The following is a 16555-nucleotide window of genomic DNA, read 5'->3' as shown; positions in this document are numbered from 1 at the left end:
CCCATGAGGAACTCACCGTGCTCACAGAGACCCTCCAGGAGAATGCTGCGGTCGTCTTCTCGACGCAAATGACCAGGACGGCACTTGCGAACAAGAAGGCCATATGGGCCCTGGTGGCACAGCGGGTAAGTGCGGTGGGGACCGCACCCCGCAACCCACAGCAATGCAGAAAGCGATGGGACGACTTGCGGATACGCGTACGGAGCATACTATCAGCCAACCGTAACATTGCCACAGCTACCGGGGGAGGATCGGAATTACCCATCAAGTTGACCCCCTGGGAAGAAATCTGTGCCTCCACCATTGGAATGGAGAGTATAGAGGGAGTCGGAGGGATGGAGAAAGGAGTGCAGACATCCGAAGAATCAGGTAGGTGGGCCAAATAAAACAATGCTAAATCCACAATGTCCAATCATGTGAAGTACCATGTGTCCACATAGTGCAACAGAAACACATGTCCAGGAGAACGTCCACATACATTGGCCTGATAGCGCACTTTAAAAGTCACATTAAATACATAAATAATTAAAAATCCTAAAAACACCCTCTACACGTGCAGCATGCACACCCTAACTGCAGGCTGCAAAACAACTGCATCCTCAATCCACACAAAAATGAAACCACCTCCAAGGCCCTGACCCAAAACACCCTCAGGTACCACCCCAATGCATGTGATACATTGCCATTCCAATTTCCACAAACCCATAAATAACGCTCGCCCTCCTTTACTCCACCACAGGGTCCGATTCAAACGACGAGCTCCAGGACACCCCTACCAGCACACCTGCAAAGAGGGCCAAGACCAACGGCCAAAGACCCTCCACCTCAGCTGCACGGATCAAGACACGGCAGCAGCACAAATCAAGTGGCAGCACACAGGAGGGGACTTCAACAGGCACCCCAGCAGCCAGCATGCCCACAACAGCAGCACCACAGGTCCCCCCAATGGATGCCACAGAAGGCACTGCTTCTGGTGGCAGCAGCACCATAGGTGACACTGCATTAATGGCAGCATGCTCCGACACAGAAAACGGTGCTGTCGATGTAGGACCCATCCATGACCTGTCTCAATCCCCCTGTTTGTTTCATCCCGTACACCATGAGGATACCACGCAGGGGCACCCACAAGACGACTACTGGCCATCCCCCACAAGCCCTGTGGCAAGGCAACATGAGGTGATGAGCCCCTCTGTGACACCACCGCAAATGGCCATGGCCCAGCAGAGGCAAGAGTCCCTCGACCAGGTGATCGTGCAACAGCAGCAACTGGCCACGCTCCTCAAGGAGCATGCTGATGAATGTGGGGGTTCTAAGGCAGTCATAGAAACATCTACTGAGACACTTAGGGCACAAATGGAGAGAAGTACAGAGACACTAAGGGTACAAATGGAGAGAAGCACCGAGAGCCTGAGGGGGGAACTGCATGCGACGTCCAAAGACGTATGTGGTGAACTTGCCGCTGTGCGCCATGTGCTCACTGAGCTCTCACAAACCCTTAGGGACATGCATGGACGTGAGCAGGCAGAGACATCATCCGTTGCAAGTTCCGTCCAGGGCAGCCCCCAACGTAGATCTGGGAGGAACCTGCGCTCCACAGGCAGGGGTGCCCCTGATACCCGGAGAGGGGGCTTGCAATAGCGTCTGCCCACTGACAATGAGCATCTTTGGACACTGGTGTTCGGGGGGGAGGTAGGAGGGTGGAGGGGGGGTGTTGGGCTTTCTTGGGTGGCGGGTCGAAGGGGTGTGTAATATAATTTCACACATGCTATAAACATTACATAATCATCCAATGAGATGTGTGGACATTGATCTTTGTGTACGAGGCCTTTATTGGCATACAGTCCACATTGTGCATGTTCCAGACACACACAGTGCCACAAGTCCCGTGTCCATGTATCAGCCACCAGGCGTGAGTGCTAGAAGCATGAATCTATGATATTCTGACAAATTTCACGGGCCTCCTGTGCCTCGCGGACTCCTTGAGGTGCTGCCACATCCCCACCCTCATCATGACCATCTTCAGGTGCTTGTAGTTCTGCGTCAGGGGGCATGGGCACATTTCTACGTACGCACATGTTGTGTAGCATGACACATGCCATGACCATCTTTGCAACCTTCTCATGGCGGTACAGGAGTGCCCCGCCAGACCTGCTGAGGCAGCGGAAACGAGCCTTCAGTAGGCCGAATGCCTGTTCAATGACTACACAGGTACGTGAGTGGGCATGGTTGTAGTCCTCCTCATGCTGGTTCTGTGGGTTCCGGAGTGGTGTAAGGAGCCATCTCTTCAGTGGATACCCGGCATCACCTGTATGTGGACAATAAAGGATGTTTGTGGAATGACATTGCTACGTACGCATCCCCCCCCCTTCCTGCCAGGTCATTGCCGCATCACATACCCCACATTATCATGCATGAAATGAGACTCACCGAGTAGCCAGGATCTGTTCCCTGCGTGTCGCTCCATGTAGCGTGGTATTGTAGAGTTCCTCAAGACCATAGAATCATGGGTTGATCCAGGAAATCGGGCACAACAATGTGTAAAGATCCTGTTGGAGTCACACACCATCTGTACATTAAGAGAATGATATTGTTTCCGGTTGCGGTACTGGGCCTCCATGGCATGTGGGACAACCAATTCCACATGGGTGCAGTCGATGGCACCAATGCAACCCGGTATGCCGGCCAGTGCATGGAATCCCACTTTTGTGTTTGTAATCTCCTGCTCCGAGCGTGGTAAAGAGATGTAGTCGTCTGCGTGCTTCAGGAGGGCATCGAGCACTTGCAATAGTGTCCGTGACAACAGTGGCTGTGAAATGCCATGCAACTGTCCGACTGTGTGCTGGTAGGTGCCTGTGGCCAGGAAGTGGAGTACAGACACCACCTTCAGTAGGGGTGGGATGGCGGTTGGGCTATCTATCATGCTGACAAGGTCAGCGTGTGTCATGTTCACAATGGTGGTTATGGTGTCCCCGTCCAAACGGTAGAGGGTGTGGATCTGCTCAGCAGTGAGGTTGAACGGATGAGCTCGGAGGCATGGGATTGCGGGCTGCCTGCGTGGTGGTAGTGGCTGTGCTGGTGGCCCTTGCTGGCCCTGCCTTGCCCTCCTCCTCCTCCTGCGTCTCCTCTGTGCGGCCGGTTGTTGTAGTAGTTGGTGTTCATCTTCTTCTTGAAGTTGTAGTACTTGCAGTGCTATCAGGTCCCCCAGGGCCAACATCGCTAGTCCTGCCGGTAGCATTTTGGAGTGGGTGTGGTTGTGGGAGGGGGTTGGGTGTGCAATTTATGTGTTTTCAGGCTGTATAGCCTCCACCTGTGGTGATTCATTCCACCTGTGCCAGCTGCAATCCCCTTTGGGCGAGCACGTCCCGCACACAACGCTGCAATGTGACGCATGGCATCTTGCTATTACAATCATGTATTTAATCCCGATGGCAGTGAAATATTGGCTTATATGTTCATTCTGCTATGGTCCCATTGTTTCACATACTATCTTTGCAGTCGCGAACAAATTTGTGAAGGGTCAGTGGAATGTAGTACTCGATTAACGGTGGACCCTCATGCAGCACTGTACCGAGGTTCACCGACGGGCGGGGCGTCCCATTTGTGAGTGAAGCCAGTTGCCATTTTCACACACTGCCGCACTACATGGATGAATTTGTGATTTCAAGCGGTCACAGATGCCTTATCGACGTGATGTTGCAAATGAGGAATTCGAAGGACAGCGCTTTCGGTTTTCAGCTAGCGGCGAGGAGACGCCCACAGGTCTGACTGCAAATATAACGTTCTATTGTTTAATGTCCTTGGGACAGGGGCCATGGCGAGAATGCAATGATTGATATGAATAGTATGGGATGCGCAATAGCGTAGTGGACGATAAGGCAGGACGTTCCCAAATACATGTTACTTCACAACACTAGAATTCCGGGCTGGAGCACAGTGGATTTTGCAGACTGCATTACGCACAGACTCAATGGAAATTTCAAATGTGATGTGAGTAAATAATCAGGCGTTTTCATACCGGGATGAGGGAATGATGTATGGATGCATGGACAGATGATTTAATTGAGAGTTTGCCATGTACATGGCTTTTCGGAATCTATCCCCTTCGCTTGCGCTATGTGATGCAGAGCTGCCATAGTGGGACCATCGTCTATCTGCCCTTGTTGAACCCTCCCTGTCTCGACGCGCCTTCAGACACTTGTGTCTATGCATGTTACTAATCCCATCTAATGGATTCTGTCTTAACAGACGCATGCACACAAACACTCGTTTGTAATAGTGTTTTCACCTCGATTTATATAGTTATGATTCGCAAGTGATTTTTGGGTGGAAATAATCCTTTTGAGTGGGCTAGCATGCATATGGCTGTAGATTTAGTGTGATCATTGAAGTGAGTAATACGAATGAAGTTCTGATGCCCATGCTATTCTTTTTTCATTTCATTTGGGTGACAGGTATCTCCTCCCCTTTTGCCGCTGCCATCTGTATGCCACTCCTGCAGATGGCTTTTACTCCCGACACCTGCTGCTTCGAGTTAATCAGTGGAGCACCATTACGATCTTATGGGACGATCGCCAATGGGCCACATGCCCTTACGCAGTACTAGTGGCTAGGAGCTACATATAAACCTTTCAGCTGGACTAGTGCCTACCTAATGGGACGGCCCTGCGGTTCTCGGCGCTTCCATGTTGCCTTTTTGAACGTGAATGTAGCCCCTGTGTACCATGAAGGAACAGGGCGTCACACAAGAAGAAGCTGGTCATTTATTGCGGATGCAGCCCACAGTAATGAAAAATATTTTGGAGTTTATGACCTAATAGCTGTATGGGCTTGGTGAATTTGATGTGCATTAAAATTTGATTCTGATTTCAACCGTGTAGCGTTATTCTTTGCAAGTAATGTAGCATATTCCTATTTGTGGAGCGGTGTATTGTGAGGAGATCTGCATTGGGTTCCGGCTTCTGAGTATAGTTGCGTGGTACTGTACTGGCCGCGTTTGCCTACGAAGCCCAGTAAGGTCAGGGATGGGGCCTGCCATTATGACTGTTTTAATGATGTCATGCTCAGGGGCGGGGGATTAGCTTTTGTGTAACAGATGCCGGTCAGCCAGGTGGATTGGTGGAATGTTGTGATTATCAGAAAATGGCTGGTCACAGGTGCCTGTGTTTGCGTGCGTTTCTTGGAGGGAGACTGAGGTCATGTCCATTGGAATAGCTTCTGCATTCGTGCCATCTGTGCCCTGCAGCTCCCATTGGCCCCTCTTGAGATGAGCCTGGCTGCTCAGTCACTCTGCCAACTTGTGTGGTACATGCTTATGCTGATGGTTGGTTTGTTTACTGGCAAGGGTACAGGGGTGGTGCAGTCTCCCTCAGGATACTGCTTTGAATGTTGCCTTACACTGGTGTCAAGCGATGGGGGCCTGTTGTTGTTTTGTCTCATGTTTCAGTTCATATTGCTGTACTTGAACCTTCACGTGCCTGTGCTGCATCAGTACGGCAATGGTGACATGCCAAATATGGATGGCCACTCACAAGGCACTTGGAGCCCCTACATTCATTTGTTCGTTGGCATGCATGGGTGACTTGTACATTTCACTGGTTGCATTGTGTAACTTCATTGCACCTACGAGGTGTTGTGCAATGTGGGCAGGGAGTGGTGTACAGGCACTCAGTAGGGCCATTTACGGTTGGTTCACGATGCTGCAATTCTCACCATGGCGGAATGGTACTTTCCGCCATGCTTGATGGCGTTAAGTAAATGTCCGCTAGGGTCAGCATTCGCGTACCGTTGCGCCATGGTGGTAATTACGGTTTTGCATGGCGCGCGTGCGCGTACTTGGTGCAGTTAGCGTTGGCGTTCACTACGGTGTCGCTGATGGCATCGTACTTTACGGTGACGGGTCATAATCTCACCGAGCGGTATTCGATGGCGGTATTACATTTCCGCCATCGTTTTTCGATTTCCGCCAGGGTCGTAATGAGGGCCATAGTGTTCCATGACTCTGGTGAGGTATGGCAGGATAATGGGGTGATCGTTTTCGGGGAGCATGGAGGCTGAGAGATGTCATTTTGAGGATAGTGAGATGTGTCCAGTTTTGAGAGAAAAGCAGATAGTGCCATGTGAGAGGCAGGAGTTGATGATGCTGAGCCAGTCGGAAGTGAGGGTGGTGATGCAATTGAATGTGGCTTGAGGTGGGCATGCATCATCTAGGACATGTACAGGTACTGATTTGGCAGTAACAGCGACAAGGGTGTCTGTGCCAATAGTGTGGAAGGTGTTGGTATGTTTAAAAGTGGGGGAGAGCAGTGGGAGAGCAGAGCGGGCTTTCCTGTTGTGTATTTTGGAGTTGAAGTAGTCTATTATGGAGTTGAATTCAACAGCGGGTGGGGGTATGGAAGGTGTGGATTGTGGTTTGAAGAGGGATTTGACAATGTTGAATAGTTTCTGTGTATGATTGGGGGTGTATTGGAGTTCTTGGACGGAATGGGTGACTTTGACATTTCATATGGTTGTTTGCTATGTGTTGTGGCAGTGGCAGTGTTTACTGGTGTTCTAGTGGCAGGGCATGGGTTATTTTGCCAAGCTTTTTCTAGGCATCTGGCTTCCTGCTTGATAGAGAAGGGGGATGTATTGAAACATGGTTTATCGTGGTGGCTGTTTTTTGTGTTTGTTTTGAGTGGGCAATCTTGTTGCGTGCTTGTGTTTTGGGGTGATAGTGTGGTATGAGTGGTGCTAAGGCTGTGTCTGTAATGTGTTTGATTTGTCTGGATGGGGGTGAGGATGATGTGTGGCACATGTGGGGATCATGAGTGATAAAATGGGAAGGTGGTTGCAAAGTGGTCTGACCACAACACCCAGATTTGATTTTCTACTGAGACATGATTTTTTGCTTGAAATCAAAAGGTCTGCGTGTTGCCAGCTGAGTGAGGATACACTTTAGTATGGGGTTACGGTTTGTATGGGAACTACTAGGATTGAAGTTACTAGGGCAGATATTTATATTGATATGATATAAGTGTTTCAGAGCGCGACCAGGTAAGGGAGGGGAACAGGGGAGAACACAAGAACGATCTTACTAGGCCCAGTGACATCGAGAACGTGCAAGTGCATGGGAAAGAGAAAGGGGAAAAGTGCATGGAAGGGGGAGAGTGGAAAGTGTGGAGCAGAGGAGAAACAGATAAATAATAAAATAAATACAAATAAATAGATAATGGAGGCAATAAACAGTGGTAGTGCAGCCAGCAAGTGGCAAGTGCTGTGTTTATGGAAGCAGAACTGGGTAAGTCTGATAAGTGCATAGAAAGAAGAAAATGGTGGGTATGGGGGACTGTATGAGTACAGATACAGTCCCCAGTGCAAGGGGTGGCCAGGAGGGAGTGCATAAGGGTGGCAGGGCGAGCAGGTACCTGGGCCCACGGGGCAGAGGGTGGCCAGGTGCACATTGCCAAGAGAGAGCATATCAGCAGGGGAGAGGGTGAGCAAAGGCAGAAGCAATGAGGAAGGTCTTGAGGTGCTTCAGGAACTGAAGATGGTTCTCCTCAAGTTTTAGATTGGCAGAGAGCCTGTTCCAGAGGGTGGCCCCAGCCGAAGACAGAGCTCTACCCCCAGCTTGTTTCTTTGAAAAACGACTGACCCTGAGAGAGTTAGAAGTAGAGGAGCGAAGAGCTTGAGAGAGGAGGTATTTGCGGAGGGAAAGCTGAAGGTATTTTGGACCCAGGCCCCTGAAAGCCTTGTGGACAATGCAGAGGGTTTTAAATGTAATCCTTGCATCCACTGGGAGCCAATGGAGAGATTTCAGAGCTGGAGAGATAAGATCCCAGGGCTAGAGGCCAAGGACAAGTCTCTCAGCCCTGTCCTGGATTAGTTGCAGAGGGCAAGGAGTAGAGGCAGGTAGATTTAGAAAGAGGCTGTTGCAATAGTACAACCTAGAGAGAACCAGAGCTTGGGAGACAGTGAGCTTCTGAGGGAAGGAGAGGAAAAGCAGAATACCTGTGAGGAGGTGCAGTAGGATGTTTGACTTTTTAGAGACCTCAGAGATGTGGGCGGAGAAGGAAAGTGTGGAATCAAAGATGACACCGAGGTTCTTAGCCTCGCAGGTGGGGGTAGGACGAGGGCCAAGAGAGGCCGGCCAGAGAGAGAGGGGAAAGGATGGTGAAGGTGTGCCTATGAGGAGAATCTCTGTCTGCAGGTGGAGCTTTGGTTGTTAGTTGTGAAGTCTGTTCAGTCAGTATGGATGTTGGGACTGTGTTTTGAGGTTGGTAAATGAGGTGGATAAAGGTGCAGTGTGGGTGTGATGGAGGAGACCAAGTGAGAAAGAGTGCTTCTAAAGGATATGTATGCGCGGTGGGGTTTGATAAATGTTTCTGTAAGGAGCAGTATCCTTGTGGAGTGAAGTGCTGATACGTTCATTGATTTCCTGTGTGTGAGCAGGTGCAGAGTGGCAGTTAGGCAGAATGCAGGTATATGCAAAAAACTACTTAATTGGAGAGGTGTGGCAGAGTTTTATTTGAATTCATGCTTTGTTTGTATCATGTTTTGTGCCAACCAGTGGAAAACAGGCATTAACAGGGAACAAATAAGGAAATAGATATTTGCAAGAACCCTTAGCTCTGTCAGCCCATGAAAAAGGAAAATGTTAATTGTAAGAACCCATACCACTGTCAGCCCTTTGCTCTGGCCAGTTGAGTGAGTGGACGCACTAAGCATTTACATTTCCAAAGTAATTCAGAAGTACTTGAGTAGGAGACAGATATAAACAGAAAACAAGATATTGAAAACCGCAGCTGCAGGATCACAGGATGCTGATATGGAGCTGGACGGAGGACTGCAAGGTAAACTCGAGGCTGCAAAATGGCATTACTAAGGGGTGGGGTGGGACAATCCTACCATTGGCCCTAAACTGGATGCCCTAGTTCAGTACACCCCTGAGTGAGTTTCTCAACAAATCTTGTCAGGAGTCACTGTTCCATTCCATAGATCAACTCTGGGTGTTTCTTTTAGGTTCCTTGATCTCTGCAGGCAGCCCCATGCAACAAGAATGAGAGGCTGTGGTGGTGTGCTGAGTACTGAGGTCCTTTCAGCCCAGTTGACGGCCAAACATGTATATATGCTTGATATTTACAAACACGTTATTGTTTGGATGACTTTTGTTTAAAAAAAAAAAGAAGAACAAAAAAAGGAAATGCGTACATTAGATCTAAAATCTTCTCTGTGTGTTTTTATGAAGGTATTCCTTATACTAGTGGGGTTCCTACACATAGAGGGGGTGCATTATTCCCATACCTGGATCCATGGTCCAGAGCTCCAGTGGGTATACAATGGAGAATCAAAGACAGTACAATTATTAACTCAAGTGGGTCGGGTCCTAAACACAAAGAAGTCTCCCCTCCCATTCCTCTTATTCCAAGGTGCCTCCACAAGATCAGCAGGTCAGATTGCAGATTGATCCTGATAACTCTACCTAAAATACCTTCAGCTATCCCTCTGCAAATACCTCCCCTCTTGAGCTCTCCGCTCCTCTACCTCTAATTCCCTCAGGGTCAGTCGTTTTTCTAAGAAACAAGCTGGGGGTCGATCTCTTTCTTCGGCTGGTGCCTCCCTCTGGAACAGCCTCCCTACAACCCTAAAACTTGAGTAGAATCACCTCAGGTTCCAGAAGCACCTTAAGACCATCCTCTTTGCTTCTGCCTTCACCCCCCCTCTCCTCCGCTGATTCTGGTCTTTCTTGGTACCGTGCACCTGGCCACCCTCTGTCCACCGGGCCCAGGCTCCTGCTTATCTTTTCCACCCTCCCGCACTGACTCCCGGCTACCCTTTGCATTGGGGTCTGTATCTGTACCCACACAGTCCCCCCTCTTCCTCCCTTGCGCTTACCGGACCTACCCTGTCTGCTTCCCTCCACTAGGCACTTGCTGGATGCACTACTTTTTTGTGTTTGCTGTTTCTATCATGTATTTATCAGTATTTATTCCTGCTCTCCTCTTGCTCTGCACTTTCCACTTCTCCCCCCTCCCTTGCACTTTTTCCCCTCCCGCTCTCCCATGCACTTGCGCGTTCTCAATGTCACTGGGCCTAGTAAGATCGTTGGTTTGTTTTCTCCCGTGTTTTGTTTTCTCCCATGCCTTGTCGTGCTGTGAAACACATGAGTATGAGCGCGATATAAATGAAATATCAATCAATCAATCATAAAACTCTCTTTTGAATCAGGAATGGTTGGATCCCCTTCCTGGTTCTCAGTTCCCCAGGTATCCTCTCCAGTGTCCCGGCTCTAGTGCAGACACCTGTAGGTCATGCTCAGGCTCAGTCTCAGCCACCATCCAAGGGGGGAAGGAGGCGGTCAACCCATGCAACTTAGGACAAGTATTGGGCTAATTTTTCTGCTTGTGGGGCTTGCTTCCTCTGCCGTGTGGGACTCTGGTCATAGCCCAATTTTTGCAGAAAGGATTACAAGTAGGTTTTGCTGCCTCCTCTCTTATGGCTTAATGAGCAGCTAATAGGGCTGTCGGAGAACCCTGCTGGGTTAGGAATAGGATGTTGTTTCATAGCCAGAATGCTGAAGGGATTAGTTGTGGAAAGGGTGAAAGTTAGTTCCTTTTGAGATCTTCCGCTTGAGCTCACGTCCTTGCAGTGACCCCACTAGGAGTCAAGGTTTTGGCCAAGAGACTGAGGGAGTTGGTCACTTTGCTGTGTGTAGAGCCATTGTTTAGAGTCCTGAAGACTCTGTGATTCTTAGATCTGACCCGTTGTTTAGGACTACGGTGTCCTCTCTCTTTCGTCTAGCCCACGAGATACTCATCCCCGGAGTGGCTTGTGGCATCTCTCAGAATCAGACTCAGGAAATGAAAGGACTGGTTGTGGGGCAGTCTTAATTGGTGTATGCTGACAGGTTTGCCTCTTTTTGGAGGTCAGTAAGTCTATTTGTCACACGTGTGTCCATCAGCAGATGGTTGAAGGGGACTATTTCACTGGCATATTCTACCACGGGGTTTATGATGCCTTCTGAAATTCAGGCAAGATCAAAAAGTTCCATGGCCTCATCTGGGGCAGAGGGGAAGGGTACCTCAAATCATGATATCTGTAGAGAGGCTACCAAGCCGTCTCCCCATCTCCCCCGTCATTGATGGTTCACTACTGACTTTCTGCTGGGTCATGCAGATCATGCAGATCAGGCATTTAGGCAGGCAGTACTGAGGACAACATTCATGGGCTATCACAGGGAGTTGGAGTTTGTGATCTAATAAATTACCTAAGATTGGATTGCATATAAATCTGTGTCTCTGTGTCTGTGTTTGCAGTATGAGGATTGCTTTGGTATGCAGAATGGTAGGTGCTGGTGCAAGAAAGATGGACTTGGGGGACATGATTATAGTACTTATTGGTAATCGGTATCAGTAATCTTAATTACCGCTAGTCCTCCTCGTCCTCATATCAGTACTCATTAAACCGGGCACGCCGTCTGTCTCACCCAGGACACGGGCGTGAACCATGTACACCCAGATGAAGTGCATGGGCAGAGGATAGGGGAATGAGGAGAAATAAGTCGAAAAGGCTGGATAGAAGATGGGGCATCTTCAGAATGGCAAGGACTGTGAAGAGGAAGAGGACTACTAATGGAGCTTACCGTTAAATAATGCAAGCATTAAAGAAAGACTGCCCTCAGTAGGCATTCATATCACCAAGTTAATGGACATAAACTTGGAACATGATGCTGGCTAAGTAGTGCCTGAGAAAAATACTTAAGTATATGTTGGCATTATCATGGCCCCATATTTTGAAATGGGTATATATCATGTTGAATAGTGTGCAATGGCTATTTCAGGCGACGTATGGAGCTAAGGCTTATATAAACATGTATAGTGACAGGAATGTTTTTAAGTGGTAAGTCTCCAAGGAAAATACATGGCTGTGCACAGTGCATGGTGGCAATAAGCTGCGTAGGTCAAAAAAGCATAAGTAAGCAATGGTTAAAAATATTACCATGCGAGCACTTTTAATGAGATGATGAGCAATACATGTTGTCATATCGCTCAAGACATGGCTGTGTGCACAGAGAGACATTATTATTGCAACACATTTTTGTATCCTCTTCATTGTAAAACGTGCTGCATAGAAGTTATTCAAATTGCATTACATTGCAACACTCTCTTAATATCACAACAATGGTAATTATAGCCAATTAAATATGAGAGACCGCACGCTTTCCAGCACTTGAGTCCTCTAATAGGCTTCCACCCCTTATGCAACTGAACTACTAGTACAGAAATGTCAGACTGAAGATGGGATATGTATTGCACACATTTGTACGTAATAATATTGCTCTTCATTCCCAAAGCTGGGTATTAAGTGATAATACCACATTTACTATAAAACGTCATTAATAGGGCTAGCTTTTTTATACATTGCGTATATGAGCTCAAGTGTCCTCGATGTCCAAAACAAAGGAGCAACCTATGCAGCATATCCTCACTATGCACCCAATATAGCCATGTCCTCTGGCTGTCTACACAATGCTATTTACCTCAACGTCACGTTTCCTCATCCCAGTGCTTACCTCTGAGTGCCCTTGGAGATATAGCACCCCCCTTTCCCATAATTAATCATTTTTTAATTCTTGTCTCTCATGAGGAACCTGGGTGAGCGAGGAGCTCACGGACCATATTCCAGTGGGGCACAGAGGGACAATGGTTGGTGGCCAACGGACAGGATGACCTCCTGCAGGGCAGGGGACTAGAAGGACTGCAGACATGCCCCAGGTCCCTAGCAGGACTTCGCCTAGGTCCCTAGTAGGGCAAAGGGGCCGAGTAGAGGAGATGGAAGAGGAGTCACGGCCAAGGTGGCAGGCAGGGTAGTCGTGTTCTCAAATCATCTCTTCCTTGGCAGGTTCCAGATCCTGAACCTGGGATTAAGGTAAGGGGATGTTGTAACCCATAAGGTATTCTTGCAAGAGGGCTAGGAGGAATGCGTGCAAACCTGAACAAAGCTCTGGGTCTCCAGTGGAGCAGTAAAAGTCGTGGTGGCAGCTCAGAGGGAACTTTAGAACCACAGACTAAGCACAGCTGCCATCTCGGATGAGGGCCAAGGGAAGCTCCAGTGTGCATGTGCAAAAAAATAAAAAGGTCCAAGGAACCTCCAGTGGGCATGCCCAAAAAAAGGCACATTAAGTAAGCTTGATTACAGATGGTTTCTTAGTACCACCTTCAATCAACAGTGGCAATTACAAGCAAAATTAATAAATAAAGCCTACCGAGGGCACAGAAACAGAGGCTTCCTCTAGAGGGAGACAAGAGGGGAAGAAAAGCCAACATCTCTGAAAGAGCCAAGGACCAATTTTCAATACAAATGATTTAATTGTCAGGGTGGAAGGTGAGAGGTGAGAACTACAAAGATTGTGTCTGTCAGTCAAAGTAGCAGAGGCACTCCAGTGAGTAACACGTTCTTCAACTCTGAAGTCATATTACAGCAACTGGGTCAATTGTGTATAACACGTTCTTCAACTCTGAAGTCATATGACAGCAACTGGGTCAATTGTGTAGCCTAGTCTAGGAAGAATAACCTTGCGACTTTAGAAAGTTGGGTTCTGCATAGCCCTTCATTTCTCATAGACGAGGCTCTGGATGGTTGGTCAGCATCACTCTTGAGAGCACAGTGGACAACTTGCTTGTAAAAGTGGCAAAAATGCTTAAAAGTCTACTGGTTTTAGGTATCATGGGACAACCCATAGGACTTATCTCTAGTACTGGTAATGTTACAGGAAGCTCCATTTGAGATTTCAGATTGTATTGGCAGAAGCTACACTCTCTGGAGAATACACTCCTCTTCGTGATTGCATCAGCACATAAGGTAGGCACAATATGCCCTCAGCATTTATCCCGAATGTTGTTTCAAAGCTCTTTAGATCTCAGGCAATAGCGCTCTGAGTATTTTTCCCAGATCCAGGCCCCCAAAAGAAGAAGAATGCCTAGATATCAAAAGGGCAGTACTCAAGTTCTGCTAAATGACAGAACTCTTCAGCAAGACGGACAAACCTATTAGTGACATTTGGATCCCAAGTGCTGGAAAGGAAAGCTTCCATAGTGATTATCAGCAGATGCAAGTGGACCCCTCTTTTATTATCATGGCATAGAAGAGGGCAGATCATCCGAGTAGGACCCATTCAGGGCAGATGCACAAGAGTTTTGGTGGCATCTTGGTCCAATGCACAGGTTGTACCCAGAGAAGAAATCGGTGGGGCAGTCACCTGGGAAAATCTGAATACCTTTATCAGCCACTACAAGCTGAAGGCGGATGACTGCAGGTCCACGTCTTTTGGTATTGGGGTACTACAATCTGGAATTCACAACAGGGTACATTTAGAGTCTCAAAATGAAATAACGTTGGTGAAGGGGTGCTGTGAGCAAACTGAGTCTGAGAGGTTTGTCATAGGCCACTTCACATTCAGATTAGGTTGGATAAATCTCATAGGTAAGTGCTGGGATGAGGAAGAGGGATGTGGAGGTAATCATTATAATTATAATTGTTCTTTTATAATACACTTAATACCAGGTACCAGTTTCTAAGCGCAAGCCCAGGATTCGAACCTGTGTTGCTATGCGTTGTCTTGCTTACCAGACAAATGAATTGCCCTTGAGCTATCCTCCCGACCTCCATTTATTATGAGTTGGTAACTCAGGCGTAGTAAGAGGTCGATCAGATTATGTATCAGGAATCTTCATTACTCCTAGTCCTACTGTTCCTCCTTACCCTCCCAGGTAATGGGAAGGGTATCATGATCTGTCTTGAATGATAATATGAAAGGGGGTGCTGTACCTCCGGGAGAGGGCTAAGTGAAAAAGCTTGGAAATTAGAATTCCTGGATCAGAGACAGGGGCTTCATATACACCTGTTAACTCACCTGCTTTTGATGAGTGTCACATGCCAAGGTGTTGAATCAGCAATCCCCTTACCCACCCATAGACCTAAATATGCTTTCACCTGCCAAAGTGAATCAAAAGTTGACAGGCATGCTCATACTTAACTACTGTGATGAGGAAGAGTAGCAATAGGAGTAATCCGATCATCCACTTACTAAGCCTGAGTTAGCAACTCATAATGCATATTAGTACATGGTTGGGGTGGTAGCGGCCTCCTAGCCATTCAGGAGGCACAAACGTTTTTTTTACCACATGTAAAAGCCCTGCTTTGAGACTCCTTGGAAGTGGAGAGGACACCATCTTGCCTGCCGGTACTGAGGTAAGTGCGCCCACATGTCTCCCTTCCTCTCCTTTCCCCAATCCCAATTTCCACATTCCCCCGTCATCCCCACTCCATCCCCACTTAACTTGGGCTCCTTCATCCTTCGCTGCTGTCAGGAACACTCTGTGTTCCCTGTGCAGCACTGTTGCAGCAATGACCGCCATGGAAAGGGACCAGTGTCTAAATGTAGTTCCCATCTCCCTGATCCATGGTGGCCATCTTGTTTTGTCATTTTCTTTTCAAGTTGAGAAAAAGCAAACAAATTGTTTCTCAACTTGAAAAAACAAACAATTAGTATCCTGGTACAATTTGACAGGATTGAAGAGGGAGAACTAAATGTGGCCCTCGTTACACCCTCTCACTCTCTACTTGGCGGCAGAGAAATGAGAGGTGTACATCGTTCCTGGGCCATTCCTCCCCATCACTGATGTATCGCAGGTGTGAGAAACGCTACTCACTCAGATAACCGTTCAGATTGTGATGGTGATGATGGTGTGTGAGAGATACAGCTGCAATCAATGGAGCAAGTTGACTGACTGTAACCTCAAGGAAATTCAATGATCTCACAACTGACACCATGACGTAGATGCATTAGACATGAAGCATATAGGCATCCCTGCATAAAGCTACGTAGACACTTTAGATTAAATTGCTGATAGGCATGAAGAACATGCTTATCACTCACTTAGCTAGAGGACACACACACACACACATACACACACACACACACACACCACACACACTTTGCCACGCGGAAACCGCAAGCTGCACTAGAATACATACGAACAGCTTGCTGATGCTTAAACGCAAATAACATGGGTGGCCATGTACATCAAGATGGAAACCTCAAGTATATTGGAGTGAATGGAAGATAAAGTCTGACAGGCTGATCCTGCTGAAACACGCAGACCGAACTTCCAGTGCAACCAACATGCACAGCTTTGCCATGCAGGGAATACAAGCTGAAAATTGCCATAGTTACAAGCAGGAGGAATCAATGTTGTGGTTCCTACACACTGTGTGAAACCTGAGGGTATCCTGACACCTACAACCCTTGGATCCTCTTCTCAGGTGTCCAGAGCAAGGTAATCGCTTTTGGATCCCTCCCTCAGCCTTCATGGGCGATTTTAAATCATTTTACATCCTCCTTTCCCCCATTCAACGCACTATGTTACTGGGATGAGGAAGAGGCGACTAGGAGTAGTGAACACTAATTAGCCATTTCTCCACCGTAGTACTTAGATGAGGAGGAGGCCGCAAATTATTGTGAAGATCAGGTATGTCTCAACTACTCCTCTAATTGCAACCAGGCAATTCCAATTTGTCA

Source organism: Ambystoma mexicanum, chromosome 5p (genome assembly GCF_040938575.1).
Source record: "Ambystoma mexicanum isolate Mex_15411 chromosome 5p, UKY_AmexF1_1, whole genome shotgun sequence".
NCBI lineage: Eukaryota > Metazoa > Chordata > Amphibia > Caudata > Ambystomatidae > Ambystoma > Ambystoma mexicanum.
Note: the sequence above shows the minus strand (reverse complement) of the source record.